Below are 20,777 nucleotides of genomic sequence, written 5' to 3'. Positions count from 1 at the left end.
CCCGGGTTTGGATCCTGGGCGTGCACCAATGCACCACTTCTCTGGCCATGCTGAGGCCGTGTCCCACATACAACAACTAGAAGGATGTGCAACTATGACATACAACTATCTACTGGGGCTTTGGGGGAAAAAAATAAATAAATAAAATTATTAAAAAAAAAAAAAAAAAAGAAAGTAAACCTGGAAGACATCATAATGATAGTGGCAATCTCCTTGCTATGCTGCAAGCTCTTTCAGGAAAGTGACCACGTCTCCTTGTTTTTGGTGTCATCACTGCCTGACATAGTGTCTGACCCATAGTAGCCATTTAGGTGTCTTTTAAAGAATGACACAAAATGAAATACAGTAATGAAGACATTGGTTTGCAAAATCAGGATTCAAAATGCCACAAATAAGTAGAACAATGGGCCAGTACCAAAGATGAGCTCTAGTCTGGATGGATATAAAGTCCACATTTCCATCTAAAACGTCACTTGCAACAAGGGCAAGTTGCAAGAGATTTGATTAGCCAGAATTTGCTATGAAAAAGATTTAGACATTTTAGTTTTGTAAAAACTCAAGAACTAAGACTATGATAATGATGCCAACCCTTCCTCAGAGTGCATTTCCTGCCCTCATAAAATTCTAATTTATTAGAAATAGAGTCCAGAACAAGGCAGGCATCAGTACCCATGTACTTTGCATAATTAGACCACATCTCAAGTAATGCATTCAGTTCTGATGCCACATTTAGGAGAGACATGGACACACTGGAATCTATCCAATATGGTGAGAGGCCTTAAAAGCCATCTCATATTAGAATGATTAAAGGACTGTTCAGTCTGAAAACAGAGTAGACTTAGGGGAAAATGATAGCCATTTTTCAAATAGTTGGATAACTTTCAAGTGGAATAGGGATTAAATTTATTCTCAAAGCTTCTGAAAAAATTCATACCAAAGACTAGATAATTCAAGAAGATAGTGGTCAAAAATAAGAAAGATCTCTATCCAAAATGAGAATGGATTGTCTTAGACTTAGTAACATATTCTTTTCAAAGTTACTTAATTTTAATTTATTTAGCAAATGATTACTCTTCAAATTTATGTGCAAACCTTGTATAAGCCCTGTATAGTAAGGAAGCCTTCAAGAGTTTGCAGGTTCACTGATTTCTATCAATTACAATGTCCATATATGCAGTTATAAATGTACCACTAAACATTTACTTAGCAAAAATTTATTGAATATCATTGCATGTCAATTTTTGCTAGATGGTGGGCAAGTTGAAGAAAAGGCAATATTACAAACATAGGAAATTCCAGTTTGGGGTGGGATATTGTTTAAACTTTGATATTTGAGACTAAATCAATCCAAAAAAACAGTTTGCTTGATTTAAATGTCACTAGGGAATCGAGAAGTCTGAGAAAATTAATATCCCACCACTTCCAGAGTACACTGATAAAGTGGGTAGAAATTGTAAGTCAAAGACATGCCATTTACGTCTACTGAGCCCCATATTTTCCAGACTTTGTTCTGATCGTGTTATATTTACAATGATGAATAAAACATATAATTTTGGCTTGTTTCTAAAATCTTCTTTTGCCACTTCCATACCTAAATTCCATTTACACATATCCCTATAAAGAGATATGTAGCCAATCACCTTTTTTTAATACCACCATCAATAAAAAACATTAAGTGCCAACTGTCTACTACTCCTTGAGGAATAAAAGATTCCCTTCTCTTAGGAAGTAACAGAACACCTCTCCTATTATCCTTTTCTCTTAAGAAGAAGTAAAGGAATCATAACTAACAGATATATATAACTTGCTATCAGAAAATTTAAGAGCAAAATGTACAACATATGCAGTGATGTTCGTTTTAATTGTTTGGGGAGCTCCAATTTTCTTTGCCTTTTGCTTTGGGAGTGCTTGCTTTAAAAAAAGTTTAAAGTATAGTAACTCTCTATGCTTAAAAAGCTGTATTTTTAAGGAATGACCATCAAAAAGGATCTATTTTTGCTAAATGGTTAATTAGAAGAGGATGATTTCTACAAAGGAAACTAACAGAAAGCAGTAGAACTGCCTAGTCCTGCTGGGTGCAGCCCAATCCTGATTCAGCAAATAGGTATTTGCCAGTAGCAACGAGCATTGTGTACTACAATGACGGTGCTGCTTAACTCGATACTGTTCCCACACCTCTGTTAGTCGGGCCCGGTGCGTGGGTAACACATGAAGTCACCGGGTACCTGAGCGAAATATTGAAAGCAGTGGAGGTTATGAGGGCTTAGACACAGGTGGAACTGGCTACATGATCACAGCCACGCCCACCTCTTAAAATGTACTTGGAAATGAAATTCATGCCAATATGACAACTGTCTGCATAGGAAATTCATGACAAGACAGAAGGGCAGGCTTCGGATGACAATCATAGTGTTGTGACTGTGATCTTCCAAGAGGCCTCTCCGGGGAAAGCTCAATACTTCCTTCTCGCTCGTGTGCAGATTGGAATCTGAAGGGAGCTTGCTGACTGATGTTCTCTGTGGACCCTGAAGTACTGCTGATAAGGTAAGGGCAATTATATCTCTTGGTTTGATCACTAGAGATAGATTATAAAGAGTTTCTCTACTCGAGCTTCCCTTTCAAATGTAGATTACCGGGACAATCTTCTTGGCAGTGTACTTCAGGATCTTGAACTTGAGGGATAAAACTGGTGCCTGCTCTAAAAAGAGACATCCAGACCCTGCAATAGCTGTCTGTGCAGTTTCTGTCTAATGGGATACAGAGAAATGAGGATGATGGTGAGCTGAGGGTGAGTGGTAAGGAGTGAGTCCAGAGGAGTGTGTCAGAGCAGCTCATTGCTTGGGGCCCTCCATGACGATGTTTTTAGTAGCTACCTGTATTCAGAGATTTAAATTTAAGAAAAGAGAATCGTAATGATATCTTAATTGCTCTAAGGATGTCTTTTCAAAGGAACTGTCACAGAAACAGCTCCTTCAGAGGAACTGAGAAACCAAAGGGAGACGGCTTTATTGTGAAGAGCCGAGGAAAGCCTTCCGCCCTAGAAGTTAACGTTTATGGATCTCTTTGGCAAATAGTAGTCTCCGTTTCAATACCGCTCTGTTTGATGAGGATTCAAAAAGTCTTAATCAAATCTAGCAGTCACTGCTGCCTCTTTCTCTCCTAATCTCCCTGATCTTGAATTATGAGATCCTTATCTATGAAAATAAAACACCATTTGTTAGAGCCTTTTCAAAATTAAGACTAAAACCATCAAAACTAATTGTTTGTTGGTATCATATAAACAAATTTTTTAAGTTTGATGAATTGTTTGTAAGCAGTAATCAAGTGGGTGGAGCCATAAAAGAGGAGAGGGAACCAACTAAAACAATATATGTAATTTGTTTGCATTATTATTTGAGGTAATTACAAAGCAAGCCTACAAAAGCTGTTCTTTATCTTGATACCAGAAGGGGGGGAAATAGAGAGGAGAGGAAAAGCACAAGAATACGCAGCCATTGTCAGCTGCAATCTAAAATATTGCTGGATTCACAATTGTCGAACATTAGCATTACTGAGAATGCCAGGGACAGAAGTGTCACGTTGAATGTAGAGTGATGACTTCATAGGAAGGCAAAGCTGAGGATATGACCAGTTTGCAGTCACAGAGAAATCAGCTTTAATTAATTTGAGTGCCAGCTCTGTGTATAATTACACAGCATGAGAGTTTGCATGCAAATGCGGAAATGCTGATTGTTCAAATACTTGCACTAGCTCATTAATACGTTGGGACTAAGCAGGGCTGGCAAGCAGACAGGGTACAGCACACACGGTGCCTGCAGGCTAATTTGTATTATACTGTAGTTAGCAAACAGATTTCAAATGTTTCTCCTTTCTTTAAATAATAACCACAAAAATATGTATGTCATTTTCGTCTGTGACATACCTTGTTTTCTTCTTGATTAAAATAAAATGTTTGGGGCTTTTAAAAAACCGTTAAGGGTACACTAAACTTTGCTATAACGCCAATTGATAACTATTGTTTGATGTCACTGCATCAAATGTTACTGCATTTATACAAGTTATGGCATATATCTATTTGACATTTCATGTAATTATCCAAAATAGTCGTTTTTCATAATTGGGGAAATTATATTCAGAAAAGGTAAATTTATAGTAAATTAAATCTGAGGAAGACTAAAGCAATGATCACAGTCGAATTGCCTACTTGTCTATCAAATCCAATATCTTGAGTCTAGCATCAGCTAGGGCCAGAGGCTTCAGGGGAAGGATTGATTTATTTGAGAAAGCATCTAATCCTAAAATGTACCGAGGTGAGATTTTCTATTCTGACCTCTGAATCTCTTAGCAGAGATCAGCTTCAACCAAATTCCCAACTTTCTTGACAATGCCCCAGGGAAAAATCTTCCTAAATCACAACCCTAGGAATATCTGATACTTTCTTCAGAAAATGGTATAAGAAAATAAGGAATTTGCCCAAGCACCCCAAATCTGGTACTACGACCAATCTATCTATTTCCTTGCCAATGCATTCCATGCACATTAATGCATTTGAATTCTACAAATATTTATGGAGCACCTATTTCCGTCAGACACTGCGAAGCCGAGGATACGCAATAGTAAGCAAGATAGACAGTCCCTGTGTTTGCCATCTCTTTTCTCTCAGAAGTTGTCAAAGGAACCTAACTCAGTTTCCCTGGGAAACACATGCTGTTAGCAGTTACCACCTTGGAGAAGCCCTCTTTGCAGAAACATGAGTCTATGACCTTCCGTAAACACAGTTCTCATGGCCTTTCTGGGAGACTACTTCCCTCTCTGACATTTCTTCAACCCAATTTTTGTGTAAGATGAAGGGAGCTGACGCTGCCCCCAGGGTTGAACGGAAACTGTAAAGGATATATGAAACCATCCATCAGGCAAGCCCAAAAGTTTTATAAGAACAGATTGAAGAGGAAGGCTGTCAACACCCTTCTCTGAAAGCCTATGTCTGTAAGAAGAGTCATTTATGGAGGAGAAAAGGTGAATACATCACGTAGGTGGATACAGGAGACCTGGCACCATTTGGTCTGACCAAAACTAGGCAGCATCTACATAAGTCTTCTCAATCAGTTCAGTGTATGACATGCTGAGGAGCACCAACTAGAGAGCATGACCCTTCCTTCCTAAAAAGTCTGTTCAAATGTTCTACTGCCAAAGACTTCCCGCAGAAATGGGATATGTGTACATACAAAGAGGGAAAGTGACAGTAAAAACACTCATATACACCACCTGGGCTCTCACTTCACTTTCAGAGTGGTCATAACCCTCTCACCTTACATATAAAAAACATACAAGAAGGAAGGAGAAAATCCAGGATAATGAAAGAACTCAGGGTTATCTCCATGATGTCAAACATAGTGATTTAGAAACAGTGGTTTTCAGGGGCTTACTATGAACTGCAAAGTTGAGCTCAAACAACTTTCCCTCATAGTTCTGTCATGATCAGATACCCAAGATCAGAAAACAAAAACAAAAATAAAGTAAAAATAAATTCTCAAAAAATGTATGCATTAAGAAAATTCCATCTAGCTGGGACTAAAATATTAAAAAATATTTGTATGTGGATATATTAGGATCTTTACCAAGAAGATCAAAAAGTCTTAGAGGATGGGGCCAGCCGGGTGGTGCAAGTGGTTAAGTGCGCGAGCTCCACTGTGGCGGCCTGGGGTTCACCGGTTTGGATCCCGGGCATGCACCAACGCGTTGCTTGACAAGCCATGCTGTGGCAGCGTCCCATGTAAAGTGGAGGAAGATGGGCACGGATGTTAGCCCAGGGTCAGTCTTCCTTAGCGGAAAAAAAAAAAAAAAGAGGAAGATTGGCAGATGTTAGCACAGGGCTGATCTTCCTCCCAAAAAAAAAAAAAGTCCTAGAGGATATTATCTATAGGAAATGACTTCTAGTGTGAGGTTGTAGTGACGTATGAAAGGACCTATATTCATGGAAAAAGCAAATAATATCATGAAACAGTTACAGGGTAGGAAGGACAGAGAATAAATGTGTAGAGAAGAAAGAAGGGGATTTACTCTGGAGCTAGAGAGTGTTCAGGAAACCTGAGGAGGCTCTAGCCACAGACATGAAGAAAGCCTGCAATCTGCTGTAGAAGCACAACACGCCAGGGTGATTCAGAATGGTTAGCTGTGGTGATTATTACAGAGTGAGAATGTAGATGGGCTGACAGCAGCTGATGATTCAGCAATGATTAGATCAACGAGAACTGTTGCCACAGATTTGTGGGTGCCAAATATATATTTCAAGGGCTTGAGAAAAATGAAGGTGAGAATAATTGGAAATAGGAAATATGTGGAATCTCTATTCAGAAAGTGAAGGGGTAGAAGTAAGGCACAGACTTTTTTTTAGGAAAGCGTAGATTTAACCATGTTTGTAGGAGACAAAAGAGCTAGTGGGGCAGGAGCAATTGGGGGTTTAAGGAGAAATGTATCCTTAATGGGGCAGAAATTGGGAAGAGGCCAGGTAGCTATGCTAGCCATGGAGAATTTTTTTTTTTTTTTTTTTATCTTACTGCAAGAAAGGAGAGGAAAAGAGTCTGGTGACAGAGAAAATCTGAGATGGAGGTGAGGAAAGTTGGGAAAGTATGTGCCAGATGCCTTTGATCCTAGTGAAGATGTTGGGCATAGAAAAGGGTGAATATGACACAGAGATAAAAATGACTTGACTTTCTTACTGGAAAAGAAAGGTGGAGCAAAATAATTTACTATGAATTCAAGTGAAGAAAGGAGAGACAATGAAGAAACGGAAACTGGTCATTGTAAGAGCTTCACTTAGACATTAATTTGTGGCAAGGTGAAGTGAGTAATGGGACTGGACTTGTAATTACCGAACAACCTCTAAGTTTACATTCTCCAATATCACCATACCTAAAGTAGTTGTTTTCAGTTTAGCACTCTTATGTTCTACACTGATGGAGGAACTGTGGGGAAGATATCTGCACGTGAAGCAAAGGAGACAACTAATGCACCAAAGAGCTTAGTCTCAGGGGGAAAACCTACCATCTCTCCGGGGCTTCCCCTGCCCCCTGCTCACTTGTGGCCTTGCTGGTGATAGTAAGTGAATTTATTTAGCAGAGGAGAAAGCTGTATGAGGCTGCCTAGGTCTCCCTTTATCATGGTACTTTCTCCCCACATAACCCAGATTCCTTTTGGCTCATACCCTCTGGGTTAGACATCAAAAGCAGAGCAGCATCTCCTGAACTCCAGGGTTAAATACAGTACTTATGTATGACTTGGCAAAGGGAGAGAAGACTCCAAAGGTCTAACTCTCTGCTTAATATGCCTGGAATTACCATTAGCATTTAGGACAAGAGTATTCTTAGGCTTAGCTGGCTGTTCCAGTTTTCCTGCCAGAAGGCAGGAGCATAGCTCATCAGTCATTGAGTGGCTGCCAATGGACACAGGGCATCCCCTGGGAGCGGCAGGCCTGGGTGTGGTATAACAGGGGCACCGAGCATTCTGACATTCCTGGAGAGATTGGTGGCTCTGATATGTGGATGTCTGAACCCCCAAGGATCAAGTAGCCCTCAGTAGGCAAAAGGTCAAGACAAAGATTTTCTCAGAAGGCTTCCTGTCTGCCACTTGCTGCTTCTTTCTCTCAATTTCCTTTTTTGGGGGCTTCTTTCCCTGCCTTCTGCTCTCCTCTTCCCAACCTTTCCCAGATCCCAAATCTAAGGGTCCTGTTGACCAAGTAAAAGAGTTTGTAGCATGTAAAAAAATAAGGAATGTTGAAGATACTCCACCCAACCCCAAAATCAAAGATTTGTTGAGGGTTTACTTTATGTCAGTGACTGCAGCATATGTAGGGAATTTGAGGATAAACATATCAGGCCCTTTACTTACGGAGCTCACTATGAAATGGGAAGACAAATCTGTGAGACTGGAATACCTGGTGATATAGAGGCACCAAGAAGAGAAATATTTCTCCTGTAGGAAAAGAAAAACATCGGCAAAGCAAATGGCTGAAGCAAATGCATTTCGATACGGAAATGCACATAAACATGAGTAAACTGTGTTTTAAACAGATTTTTCTGGCAGCAATATATAAAGTGGTTTGGATGCAGAAGAGCCTAAAGAGCTTTTAGGAGGCTATTAGGATAGTCTGTAGAAGAGAGGGGATGGAAAAGAGGATATAAATGGCAGAGATATCTCAGAGGAAGTATTGACAGGGTTTTGCAAATTACTGTGGAAATGAACAGGAAAGTTGTCGTACTTGACTTTGAGATTTCAAACCTTGGTGATGACATTTAAAAAAAATAGGAAACATGAGGAGGAGATGGAAATGTGAGAGGAAAGATCCTGAATTCAATTTGGACGTAATGAGTTTTTCGAGGTGCCAGAGCCTATCCTTGTAGAAAAGAGAAGCGTGCAGGTGGAAATCTGTATCCAGCACTCTGAGGAGATGACAGAGCCAAAGACAGAGCTGGGGGGCTGGGGGTGGGGGTTATCTACAGACAATACCAAAAGACTAGATCAGATGGTCAAGGAAGACAGAGAATAAGGAGAAAGGCTGAGGAACAAACTTTTAGATCACATACATGAAAAGTGTGAAGAGGAAGGAGATGATAGCTGCAGTCACACAGTTAAAAAGAAAACTGGGAATTCCATAGAGAGGAAGGGTGGAGAGTTTCTGGAAGGAGGGCCTGGTCAGACAACAAGGAGGAGACACAAACAAGAAAGATGAAACATGAGAACAGTAGATATCACAATTAATTAGTCATTGATGACCTTCAGGAGAGAGGCTTCATTAAAATGATGGGAAGAGAAATCTTATTGCTAGGTGATAAGTTTTTACCAAGTATCTCCAGTGTATTTGAATATCGAAACTGAAGCAAAGCGTTAAGTTTTCTAGGCATTTACCCTTAAACTAGAGAAAAAGAAGATATAGACTACTTCAAAGAATGGGGCAAGTGGCGCCCGTTTAGCTTGGTCTGCTGCACCATTCTACCTGACCAGAGGCCTGTTGTAATTCTGCTTTCTCTCAAGCTCTTCCTGTCGTCAAGTGAAGGTGGGTGGGAGTCAATGGGGAAAAGTTGATGATGTTCAAAGATGACTAAAGCTGTGAAAGACAATCAGTCTCTTCCTACAATTCATGCTTAGGAATGAAAAGAATTTCCCCCTGAGAAAGTCATCTCCACTCCACCCACTGGCCCTGGCTTATTTTATCTTTCTGAACACAGTTTACCCTCATAGACATGCGTGCAAATTTCTTGTCTTATGTGGCAAGCTCATTGAAAGAGGGCTTGATAACATCCCCTTCAAGTAAAGGTGTGTTCTTCAGTGACTGGTGACTTTTAAAGGCTACAGAATTCTCAGAATAGCTTTGCTATCCATGTAGCAAATTCAGGGAAGTCTGTCTCCCTAATTTATTATGCTTATCTTAAGAAACAGGCTAATCTAGAAAATCCTAAATGAATGTACATCTTTCTTTGGCTTTTGCTCTGATGTTTCCACATGTTGTAGTGCTCAGTGCTCAGACCTACCCAAAGCAATCTGATAACAAATAGTGCCATATTACCAGGGAATAGAAAATTATTTTTTGCCTTAACCAAATACTTTTTTATGAGCCACCCAACTATGTACAGAAGCCTGTTTAGGTGTGCAGCTGAGATGTGGTATCTAGAATGTTGGAAGAGAATATGATTATGTGTTTACCTGTTAGGTAATCTCTGTGTTACCAAAGAGTTATGTATGGGGAATATGAATTATTTGTGTGCCACATTAACATAGCATTCAATTGTACATAGTTTGTGTTCTTTTCAAAATATAAGTAGCTATTTGATATGTCTAGGCTTTTTCTATATTTTTTTTAACTGGAGGAATATCTCTGCCTCTTATATAATTCTGTGGAATTTTTATTTGTCTATATATGCCTACATACACACACACACACATGCCTGCACACACAAACACACGTACTCTCTCAAGCACTCAGGGAGGCACCTTCATAAACTTGCCCTGCATGGTTGTTGGTTTATCTGTCAAAGAAATTCATTATCAAGAGAATGCCTTGCTTTATATGCTTACTAAATTTTTAAAAAATGTTTTTCATTGTATTTATGCAAACGTTAACTTGCCTAGCTCATAATTTACCAAACGCAAGCATTTGTCAGGGTTATTTCCAATCACTCAGAAAAATGTGCCTTTGTGTATTTTGATTATTTAAAGCAATTTTGTTTCCATTATGGGTATGTGCAGCCAAAACAGCATGACTGTCTTGACTGAGGAAGTAGGAATGCTCCTAATTTTCATACATGCATCTGCAGAAGTACTTTTGATTGTTTAACCAACGTACAGATAGTGATGTGGGCATAAATGTTTTTGCCTACATTTATTTTCCTTGGCACTACAGAAAAGAGGGGTAATGCAAAGGAAAATTACATATGCTGTTGTTTGCATTTAAATATATATATACTCAATTGTAAGCTGAGGAAATGTTTAATATTTTGAAGCATAAAAATTAGGATGCACTCCTTATATAGAAATCTCTATCTTGTAACCACATCTTATTTATACATTAGCTAAACATCTGGGTTTTTTTCCCTTTGGACTTGTGCAAGCGTTATACCAAACTCTGAAGTTCTCAGGGATCAAATAGTGTCATTCAAACTTGCTTACCTTGCCTTGAGGCAAATCAGCTTATTTGCTTATTAGATGAGTCCATTATTTTCCAAAGAGACAGAAAAGGGAAATAGAGCTGATTCAAGTGCAAGGCTTTAGAGACCACTATCCTGAATGTGGTGTCGCCATATAACTGTAAAATTAAGTTTCACTGTTTTTTTTCTGGGCTACTATATTTCATTGAATTTAAGATGCTATCAACAGTAAGATGCACCAATATTTTATATGCTACAAACAAAATTTAAACCTCTGCCAATGAAACTAGGATATGTCAATGATTGAACAACCTATCCCGATTTCAGAAATGTTAAAATGAGGGGAAAAAGACATCTTACAATGGATAAAATAGCATACATGGAATAATTAGGAAGCGTTAGCTCTTGGATATAGGATGTTAACTCCATCAGCACAACTCAAAGGTGATCCTTTCTTGGCAAGAGATTTATTCCTTCCTCCATTCAGTGGGACTAAAAAAATGTTCTATGTATTCTAAACTGTTTCTACCTTTTCTCGCTCATAGAGTTAGCAAGAAGATATTCCCTCTTTTAAGAGAGCTGACTTTGTCTTTTTTTTTTAAGCTCCATTGAGGTATAACTGACAAATAAAACTGTAAGATATTTAAAGTGTACAACATGGTGATTTGATATTCGTATACATTGTGAAAGGATTTACCCCACTGAGTTAATTAACACATCTATCAACTCACATATTTACCTGTTTTTGGTTTTTTTTGGTGAGAATAGTGTTGACTTTGTCTTGGAGGAGACAAAATAGTATATAAAGAAAAAAAAAACTTAGGGTTTAGAATTTTTTTTAAGGTTCTAACTTGATTCTTGTTTCTGTGAGACTTTAGACTACAAATTAATCTAGCTGAGACTGTTTCCCACTCACTCTGTCCCCTCAAGTCCCTGCTTTTCTGCCCGTCAAAACTCCACCTCCACACCACTCTGGGATTAACAGGCATTCAAACTTTTGTTACAGGAAACTGGAACAGAGGTGGGTACTAAATATTCCTTAAAACACAATGATAAAGCAACACAAAAAACAGTCAACCAAAACTGGTAAAAATCTTCAAAAGGTGCTAAAACTATCCTATAGCAAAGATATTGTTGTAAAATATATAAATTGATAATTAAACAAGTAAATTCTTTGATTTGGCTGTCAGATAATGGACTTTAAGAGAACTAACTTATTTCCCTCTCCCCTTCATCACCACCAGTACCTCACCCGGTGCCTGGCAAAAATATTTTCCCAATAGATGTCCTTGAGTGATTTAATTAAGTGATTAATTATGACCAAAAAGTCCCTTTCCTTACCTTAGTTTTAGAGATAGGCATTATGAGGCAAGAAAAAATGGTAAAAAAAAAAAAATCAAATTGCATTTTAATCGATTCCTCATATATTGCATATCAAGATATTTTCTATTATAGAGTAAGATTCTTCTAGCATTATATACTATATTCAGTTACTTATCACCTATCTATCTATTAAATAAACATGTTTGAAGCATCTAGTGAATACCAGGCACTCTGGATAGAAAGATGAATAGCATTGCCCTCTACAGCAGTGGTTCTTAAACTTTTGGGCCTCAGGACTCTTTTCCATTCTCAAAAATGATTGAGGATCCCAAAAGCTTTTGTTTCTCTGGGTTATATCTTTCAATATTTATCACATTAAAATTAAAACTGAAAAATTTATTTATTAATCCAATTAAAAATAGCAATAATAAACCCATTGCATATTAGTATAAGAACACATTTTTATGAAAAAAGTATGAAAAGTGACTTTATTTACATTTTTTGCAAATATCTTTAATGTCTGGGTTAAGAAAGAACAGCCGAATTCTCATATCTACTTCTATATCAATCTGTTGCAATATATCGTTTTGTTTGAAGTACATAAAGAAAACCAGCCTTGCACAGATATTAGTTGAAAAAAGGAGGAATATTTTAATAGCCTTTTCAGATAACTGTGATATTCTTCTTTGATACTAAACCAAATTTTGACAAATGAGAGTTTATTAAAGGTTAGTTGCAAAGTAAAATCCGAAACCATACCAAATAAATTCTTAAAATCTGTTGCATTAAAATACATTAATTTATCTCACATTTTGAATAGATCTTTTAGTAACATGATGCACTGGTCATTTGGAAAATATTGTTTCACTGAATTATGCAGATTTCCCAAATGTCAACATATTTCATAACACATTTTTAAAAAATCACCACTGTTAATATCCCAGCAAGCTTATCAGAAAATTCTTTATTATTGGGATATTGTCAAGCTCATAGTGGCAGATACAAATTGTTCTTTAGATTGCATATATATATATATATATTTTTTTTTTTTTTTTTTTGATGAGGAATATTGGCCCTGAGCTAACACCTGTTGCCAATCTTTCTCTTTTTGCTTGAGGAAGACCAGCCCTGAGCTAACATCTAGTCCCATCTTCCTCTATTTTGTATGTGTGATGCCTCCACAGCATGGCTTGATGAGTGGTGTTGGTCTGCACCGGGATCCAAACCTGCGAACCCCAGGCTGCAGAAGCAGAGCACGCCAAACTTAACCACTATGCCACCAGGCCGGCCCCATTTAGATTATAATTTTTGCTTGAATGTTTGAATTTTATCATTGGCAATAAAAACAATTTTATTGTTTTCCTTGAAGTGACTTGCTTGCTTTCATTCATCTTTTGAAAAATGTCTGTGAAATACCCAAGTCTGAATAACCATAGTTTGTGTCAGTTGCTTTTTAAAGTAAAAAATGGTATTCCATGAAAAGAGCAGCTATTTCAGCTTGCAAAGCAAACATTTACCTCACAAGTGCTTTCCTCGAGACAATCACACTTCAGTATACAGCAGAAGGGCTTTTTAAATACATCCTTTTTTGTCACACGGGATATTAAAGACGTGTATTCAGGGATTTGAATTTTATAAAATGAATACTAATTTTCATTGTATTTTAAAGGATATTGTTAATTGAAATTAGTATGTTATTTTTTGTTGGTTCTTTGTTTTGTGTTGTTTTTATTTTTATTTTACTGCAAGTGTGAGGTGATTAAGAATATAATGACTACAATACTACAATACGGTTTGGTGCCACTGCCTTACTTCAAGGTGTTAGGAGTTTTATACAGCAATGCTTTTCCATTATCAGTGCGAATGTCAATAGAGTGAAAAAGACAAATAATGTCTTAATATTATTTTGAAAATAGATTTGACTTTGCAAATCCCCCTAAAAGGGTCTCAGAGACCTTGAGGGGTCTGCTGATTTCACTTTGAGAACTGCCACTCTAGAGATTCAAAGGTTAAAAGGAGCAGATAGATAAAGGAACATGAATTTTCTGTGGTTTGTAATAAGTAAGTGACAGAAGAAAGCACAGGGTCTTTTAGGAACATTTCCCAAAAGAGGATATGTTTGAGTGGGATCCTGAAGGACACCTAAGTGTCAGCCAAGTAAAGAATGAAGTCTTTGGCTGATTAAATCCTGTGCCTCAGAATATTATTTCTGTTTTCATTTTACTAATGCTCTTTCTAAAGTCTAAAGAGATCTTAACCATATGGTTCCTATATGGCAATTGGATTCCAGAAAACATGCATGCCCAGTCAAGTAGGGTCATTAATAAGCTATTACCACTCAAGGTTGAGTTACTATGGGAATTTGGAAGAGAGAACCTGGATAGTTGCATGAGATTCTGTGTTGTATTGCACAGACATTTTTATGTGGTAAGCCAGATGTCATCTGTTTTATGTGCTTTTGGGCTCTGTGTCCCAATAGAAATAAATTCATACTGGTCCTTGTCAATGTGACCTGGCTAGATATCACTAGCCATTTTAACTAATACTAAAAGAATGTAAAATAACTGACATGGATTGAATTCCTGATATGCGATTTAGTGACCTATGAGACATTATCACATTTAATTATCCAACAATTTGATAGGTATTTATAGTATCCCCATTTTTAAGACCTGAAGACTGAGATTTAGAGACATTAAGTAATATGTCAAAGGTCACAAAGTGCATAAAATGCAGAGCTTGCTTCTAAGCCAGCTGTATCTAATTGGGAAGTCTCTGGTCTTTCTCAAACTGGGGTATATGTAACCCGGGAGCAGGCAGAGGTGTTTCAGGAGGAAGACGAGCCCCAGAGCAGACCCTGACCATCTCGCTGGAGCACCAACTTACCTTGGTGGTAAATTCTTAAAATATTTTTAAATTCAAAACAAAGTCAGATATATAATGAAATAAAATGGAAACCACTTGAATTTTTAAGAATCAGATGGAGACTACAAAGAAATTTCCTCTCAAGAGAAGAGAATCTGGGATTTTCCCAGCATCCCAGAGTCAGAGTTCATCCTCCTCTGCATTGAGGGGACTTCTGAGATGCACTCTGAGACATTCATTCTTATATCAAACAAACGAATGGGGTTTCCCCAGTAACTAGACCAAATGCCATCCAGTTAGTGTTCAAAGCAGTCTAAAAATGCTAGTAAAGTGCTCGTTAATTCCTGATTGTTATGGGTACAAGGCAAATTTCAAAACATCTTCCATATATGTGAAATGAGTGAATACCAGAAAAGATGAAGTTAGAAGGAGAGAAGCAATTAACTCTAATATTTATAAACAGCCACTAATGGCAAATGATGATGATTATGAGAATGAGTATGACAAAAACTATATTTTTTGCATATCTACCATGTGCTGAGCACTATCCATGAATTCATCATCTTAAGTAAACTGCACAACAATCTCATAAGGTGATCTTATTATCCCCATTTGTGTATGTACCCAGGCATAATACTACTGCAATTCATGTTATCCCAACAAGTCTATGAGCTATTATTATCCATATGCTGCTGACGACAAAATTGGTCTCAGAGTGGATAAGTAATTGCGCAAGTTTACACAGTAAGTAAATGATGGAAATATGCACAGATCCCAGTGGGCTTGTCTCAAAAGCCTCAGATCTTTCCATGCCATGCTGCCTTGATATTAGGTAGAGGTAACTATATAATTTTTATCTAAACTTGGGTACATTTGAGAGGAAAAGGGATGCTATTAATAATTGTGCCAGAGCAAGAGACATAAATTGGAATTGCCCAGACAATGAGGGATAAATGTTTACCTTATTATTAAGCAAAGAGAGGGCCTATGTGGTATTGAACTTCTTAAAAATAAATACATTTGGATATTTCTTTGTTTTAAAATATTTACTAATCATTTTACCTTAAGCAAATTTTTATAATTTAGGAGGAAATACCTTTGTGTATGTTTGATATCCAAGAAATAATTTTTACCTAGCAATTTAAAAAATGACAATAGAGTAAAAAATGTGCATCATTTTTGATACATTTTTATACACAATGAAATGGAAGGCAGGCATAAAACTCTAAAGGGGATAAAGAAGATTTAGAAGATTCTAATTCAGTATTAGAAGTTAATGACGGTGGCACTTGCTGTGTTCTGAAATGTTATAACTTACTGATTGAGGGGAGAAAATTCTGAGAAGTACATTGTGTACTTGAGTATTTTCCTATTTTGGAGCTAATCCTGTAACAATAACTTGAGACAGTTTTATATAGTTGCAGCTGGTAGCTGCTCTGCCTTGATCCAAGTACAGGATTGGGCGTGTTTTTTTTTTCTTCCTTTTATAGTTACCTCTACTCCCGATGTATCATAGGTATAAGTCTTAATTTCTTTGCAGTAAAAGAATAGCTTATAATTTCTTTTGTTTCTTTTTCTTTGATGCAAGAGTTCTCTCCTCCCAGTTTCTAACCTGCTTTGTTCAGTCTTATTTTCTGCTCTCATTTTTTTCTGTAGACTATTTTTCAGTAGATTTACATAAAGTTAAATGACATAAGCTGTTTGTAATATTATTTTTGAATTTTACTGCTTCTTGCTTTGGCTGCTTCTGATCATATCCAGATTTATTTTCTAGAGGAAGCTAATTTAGCAAAAAAAATTTTTTTTGGTTAAATAATTACTGTAAACTTTCAACCAAACAGGCCACTCAAAAGTATAGATTTGTTCACAGACAGATAGGTTTTTCTTTTTTCTCTTTTTAATTCTAAAGAGATATACATATATTCTTGAGTGAGACAATATGTACCAGCTTTGAACAAACATTTTATCCACCAGACGTTAGCTCTACACAAGAGAAAGAGCAAGAACTCGAATAGTGTATTTTACCACTATGAGATTTTGCTCTGTGTGCATGTGCATCTTGTACATTTTTGCGCTTAAAGTCACCTTTTAACCTTTTTAAATCATCCTTATGAATCTTTTCAGTTGGCTGGACATAAGAAAAGAAGGCTTTTCTCCTGAATGAATACGAGAGTTATTACGTTAAGCATTGAAGAAGAGTGTGCTGAGCGCTTAATGCGACATGACATGCATGGTACTCCCCACAAGCTTACCTTCAAAAAGGATGAGACAGAGACAAATATAGACCTGCATACATGTCAAATTGCCAAGTGCTGGGGGACATATCTCTTAGCCCCCCTGCTTTCTCTTTCATTGTCTCTTCATGAGATGAAGGGCACAGAACATAATGAGGAACAGAAGTCAAAGGAAGCACAGTTCTTTCGTCCACTGTACACATTAGTAGAACCTGGTATTACAATAAATAGCTGAGGTTTTGAGGCCAACCAGATCAAGGAAGGCCATGCAGCCTGGTCCCACAGGCACCTTTAATCGTGGCAATGCTAAAGTTAGGGATGGTTTGCTTCTTCCCTTCACTTATAGCAATCACTGCTAGGACATCCAGAGCCCCACAGCACCAGAACTGCTCAAGGTGCTGAAATATATAATATCACTTCATATGAAAATGGGACGTGAGCAGACAGGAGAAAGGTGCAAGTGATAAGAAGGGAAGAAAGGCATTTGTGCTCTTGTATCTTATACTAATGACCTTCGCTCTTCATCTGTAACACAGTTAGGCCTTAAAAGTTTATTTCCAGGGCCGGCCCCGTGGCTTAGCAGTTGAGTGCGCGCGCTCCACTGCTGGCAGCCCGGGTTTGGATCCCAGGCTCGCACCGACGCACCGCTTCTCCGGCCATGCTGAGGCCGCGTCCCACATACAGCAACTAGAAGGATGTGCAGCGATGACATACAACTATCTACTGGGGCTTTGGGGGGGAAAAAAAAGTTTATTTCTAGCCTTAAAGAAAGTAGCTTGGACAAGTTCATATTCCTGGATATGGCAGGCAGTGTGGTGAAGGGAAGAGCAAGGTCCCTGGAGGCCGAAAGATCTGTGTTGGACCAGTTCTGCTATAGACTATGCATAACCTTAAGCAAGTTTCTTAGATTATTTGAGCTTCATTTCATTATCTGTAAAATGGTTACAATAATACTTACTCCACAGTGCGGTGAGTGCTGAATGAGTTCCTATACCCAAAGCATCTAGCACAGGCCCTAGACATGAGTGTGTGCTTGTTCACTAGCTGTTGTTATTGTCATTAAAAATATAATTATATTTCCAGAAACTACATGATGTTACTGTCAGAATCATATAGGAATCTGTATCTGAGGAGTCTCTATCTTATCTGCCCTGGATGGTCATCATTTTTGAAGAAAAATCTCTTAGAGGGAAATTAAAGCAGTACAACCAACTGTGATTTGTGTGGGTCATACAAAAAGCTGTACACCGCCACAATCACCACCTCACCACCAACAAAACCAGAATCTAAGATCTAGGTTAAACCAGGTTAAAAAGCATCAAAAGCAGCATAAAAGGATAAAGCCACAAAAATCAATATGGGGGGGAGGAGGGTGTGCAAAATGGGTGAAAGGGTCAAAAGGTACAAACTTCCAGTTATTAAATAAATGTTGTGGGGATGTAATGTACAGCCTGGTGACTATAGTTAATAATACCGTATTGCATATTTGAAAGTTGCTAAGAGAATAGATCTTAAATGTTCTCATTACAAGAAAAAAAAAGTTATAGCTATGTGTGGTGACAGATGTTAACTACACTTTCTGGGGTGCTCATTTCTCATTATATACAAATATCAAACCATTATGTTATGCACCTGAGACTAATATAATGTCATATGTATATTATATCTCAATTTTAAAAAACAATGTATAGCCCAAAAGGTATGTATTTTGGTGGTGGTGGTTGTGATGGGGAAGATTAAAGGGAAAGACAGTATTTAAAGTGGTTAAGAATGCTGAAGATAGGTTCAAATCCAACTCCACTACATAGCATTTGATCTTCAGAAAAACAGAGTGCTAAATGTTTTTGATCCCTAGTCTTCTCATCTGTAAAATGGGGACAATAATAGACTTACTTCACTGGATTGTTGTGAAGCTTATATGGGATAATGCATGTAAAACAATAAGTACAAGCTTGAGTAAGCACTCAATATTGTTATTAATACATGTGGGCCTTTTGCCTCTGTCTAGCATTGGTTGGTCACATTTTCTCGATTTTTTCATCTAGTTGTTTCTCTAAGTCATCAGGACTGCCCAAAACAAAGTCCTGGAGTATTTGCTTCTAGAACACTTGAGTGCATTTGAGGGCTCCATGAAAGTGAAGCATTCTAGAATATAAGTCATGAGCCAGTCATAAGTGATTCTCCGCATAGGTCCACAGGAACCCAAGGCTGGGCTTCTCTCCTTTGGAGAGAGGCACCACATGGCTCCCCAAAGGCCAAGTGCAAGTCAAAGGTCATACATCATGTTTGACATTTCACCATCAAAATTCATCTATCAGTGAGGCTCAGTTCATATGACTAATCTTGTTTGATTTGGCAATGAAGTGAAATGTCAATAGGCTTCCTATTTTGACTGAAATTATTAAATACACCAAAGGGAATATTGCATGTGTGTTAGTCATCCCAGAATAAAGTTGAGCATACTTTCCTGAAAAGTTCAACTACACTAAGGGGATAATGGATGACCAGAATACTTTATATTTGAAATGCATACTTTGTTCACATTCTTGCTTCACTTGGAGAATTGTGTCATTGTTGCCAAAGTCTTGGGTTTCCTTTACCCCATGCCTGGATTCTCCATTGACACTAATGGGAATTTCACCTTCAAGCACAAGACAGTATATGGAACTGAAATGACAATAGCAGAAGGTAAAGAATACATTTTATACATTGTGCTACAGAACATTTTCTTGAGTGTTTCTGTTATAGTCATTGACTATTGCTCAGAAAGATCTGTTTGGAAATCCGAAAACATATTGTCTCTAGAGGCTAGTCTCGTGAAAACACACTTTTACCCATACATGTCATCACAAATTATATAAAAGAAAATTATAGATCAATCTACATAATTTTAATTTTGTGGTTAGTTAATTACAAAAGTACATCCCTCTGGCACTGCCTTTAGTCTATAAGGTATGTGTGCTTCTTTTTTCAATCTAAAGGAATGGCATTTTTGGAGAAAAAAATTGTCCATATTTTCTTAAGAAAACATAACACAAAATTTGCCACTTACTGAAATTTAAAGTGTGATGAACTCTTTGTAGTTCATGTTCACACATTAACGGTAACCTGTAGAGCTATGAGCTACTAGAATGTAGCATTAAAAAAGAAAACCTATGTGAAAGAAGGAGAAATACAAAGCCCATTTTTATGAGTGACCAAATGTCAAAAATGTATTAAAGCAGTTTATAGGCTATCCTGTTCATTATTTTGCTGACTTAGAAACCTTCAAGTGTTTTGTGTCCATTTCATTATCTGCAAAAGTATGAACTGTCATGGAATTTACATAAAAATCCTGCTACGGTGTGGGGACTTGAATGCATAGTCAGCTTTGCCTCCTAATCCAATCTTACCCAATGCAGTTGGCATGGCAGTTGCCAAACTCAAACAGCAGGATCTCTTTTGTAAAGAAAAGTATGAATTTGACGGGCCGGCCCCGTGGCTTAGCGGTTAAGTGTCTGCGCTCCACTGCCGGCGGCCCGGGTTCGGATCCCGGGTGCGCACCGAGGCACCACTCCTCCAGCCATGCTGAGGCCGCGTCCCACATACAGCAACTAGAAGGATGTGCAGCTATGACAGACAACTATGTACTGGGGCTTTGGGGGAAAAATAAATAAATAAAATCTTAAAAAAAAAAAAAAAAAAAGAAAAGTGTGAATTTGAGATGTAAAATGAG

At 37.7% G+C, this 20,777-nt stretch overlaps 1 protein-coding gene across 1 annotated transcript in view; it reads left to right on the top strand.

Moving 5' to 3' along the window:
- Positions 1-2,287: 2,287 nt before the first annotated feature.
- Positions 2,288-20,777, top strand: part of ADGRL2 (adhesion G protein-coupled receptor L2) — a 272,704-nt gene continuing 254,214 nt past the window's right edge. The window contains exon 1 of the mRNA XM_014788315.2: positions 2,288-2,544. The gene's annotated coding sequence lies outside the window, so the exon portion shown is untranslated. The remainder of the gene's footprint in view (positions 2,545-20,777) is intronic.

This window comes from Ceratotherium simum, chromosome 2, assembly GCF_057802395.1.
Source record: "Ceratotherium simum simum isolate JZ-2026a chromosome 2, ASM5780239v1, whole genome shotgun sequence".
Classification (NCBI taxonomy): Eukaryota; Metazoa; Chordata; class Mammalia; order Perissodactyla; family Rhinocerotidae; genus Ceratotherium; species Ceratotherium simum.
This window is presented reverse-complemented; position numbering and strand designations above follow the sequence as displayed.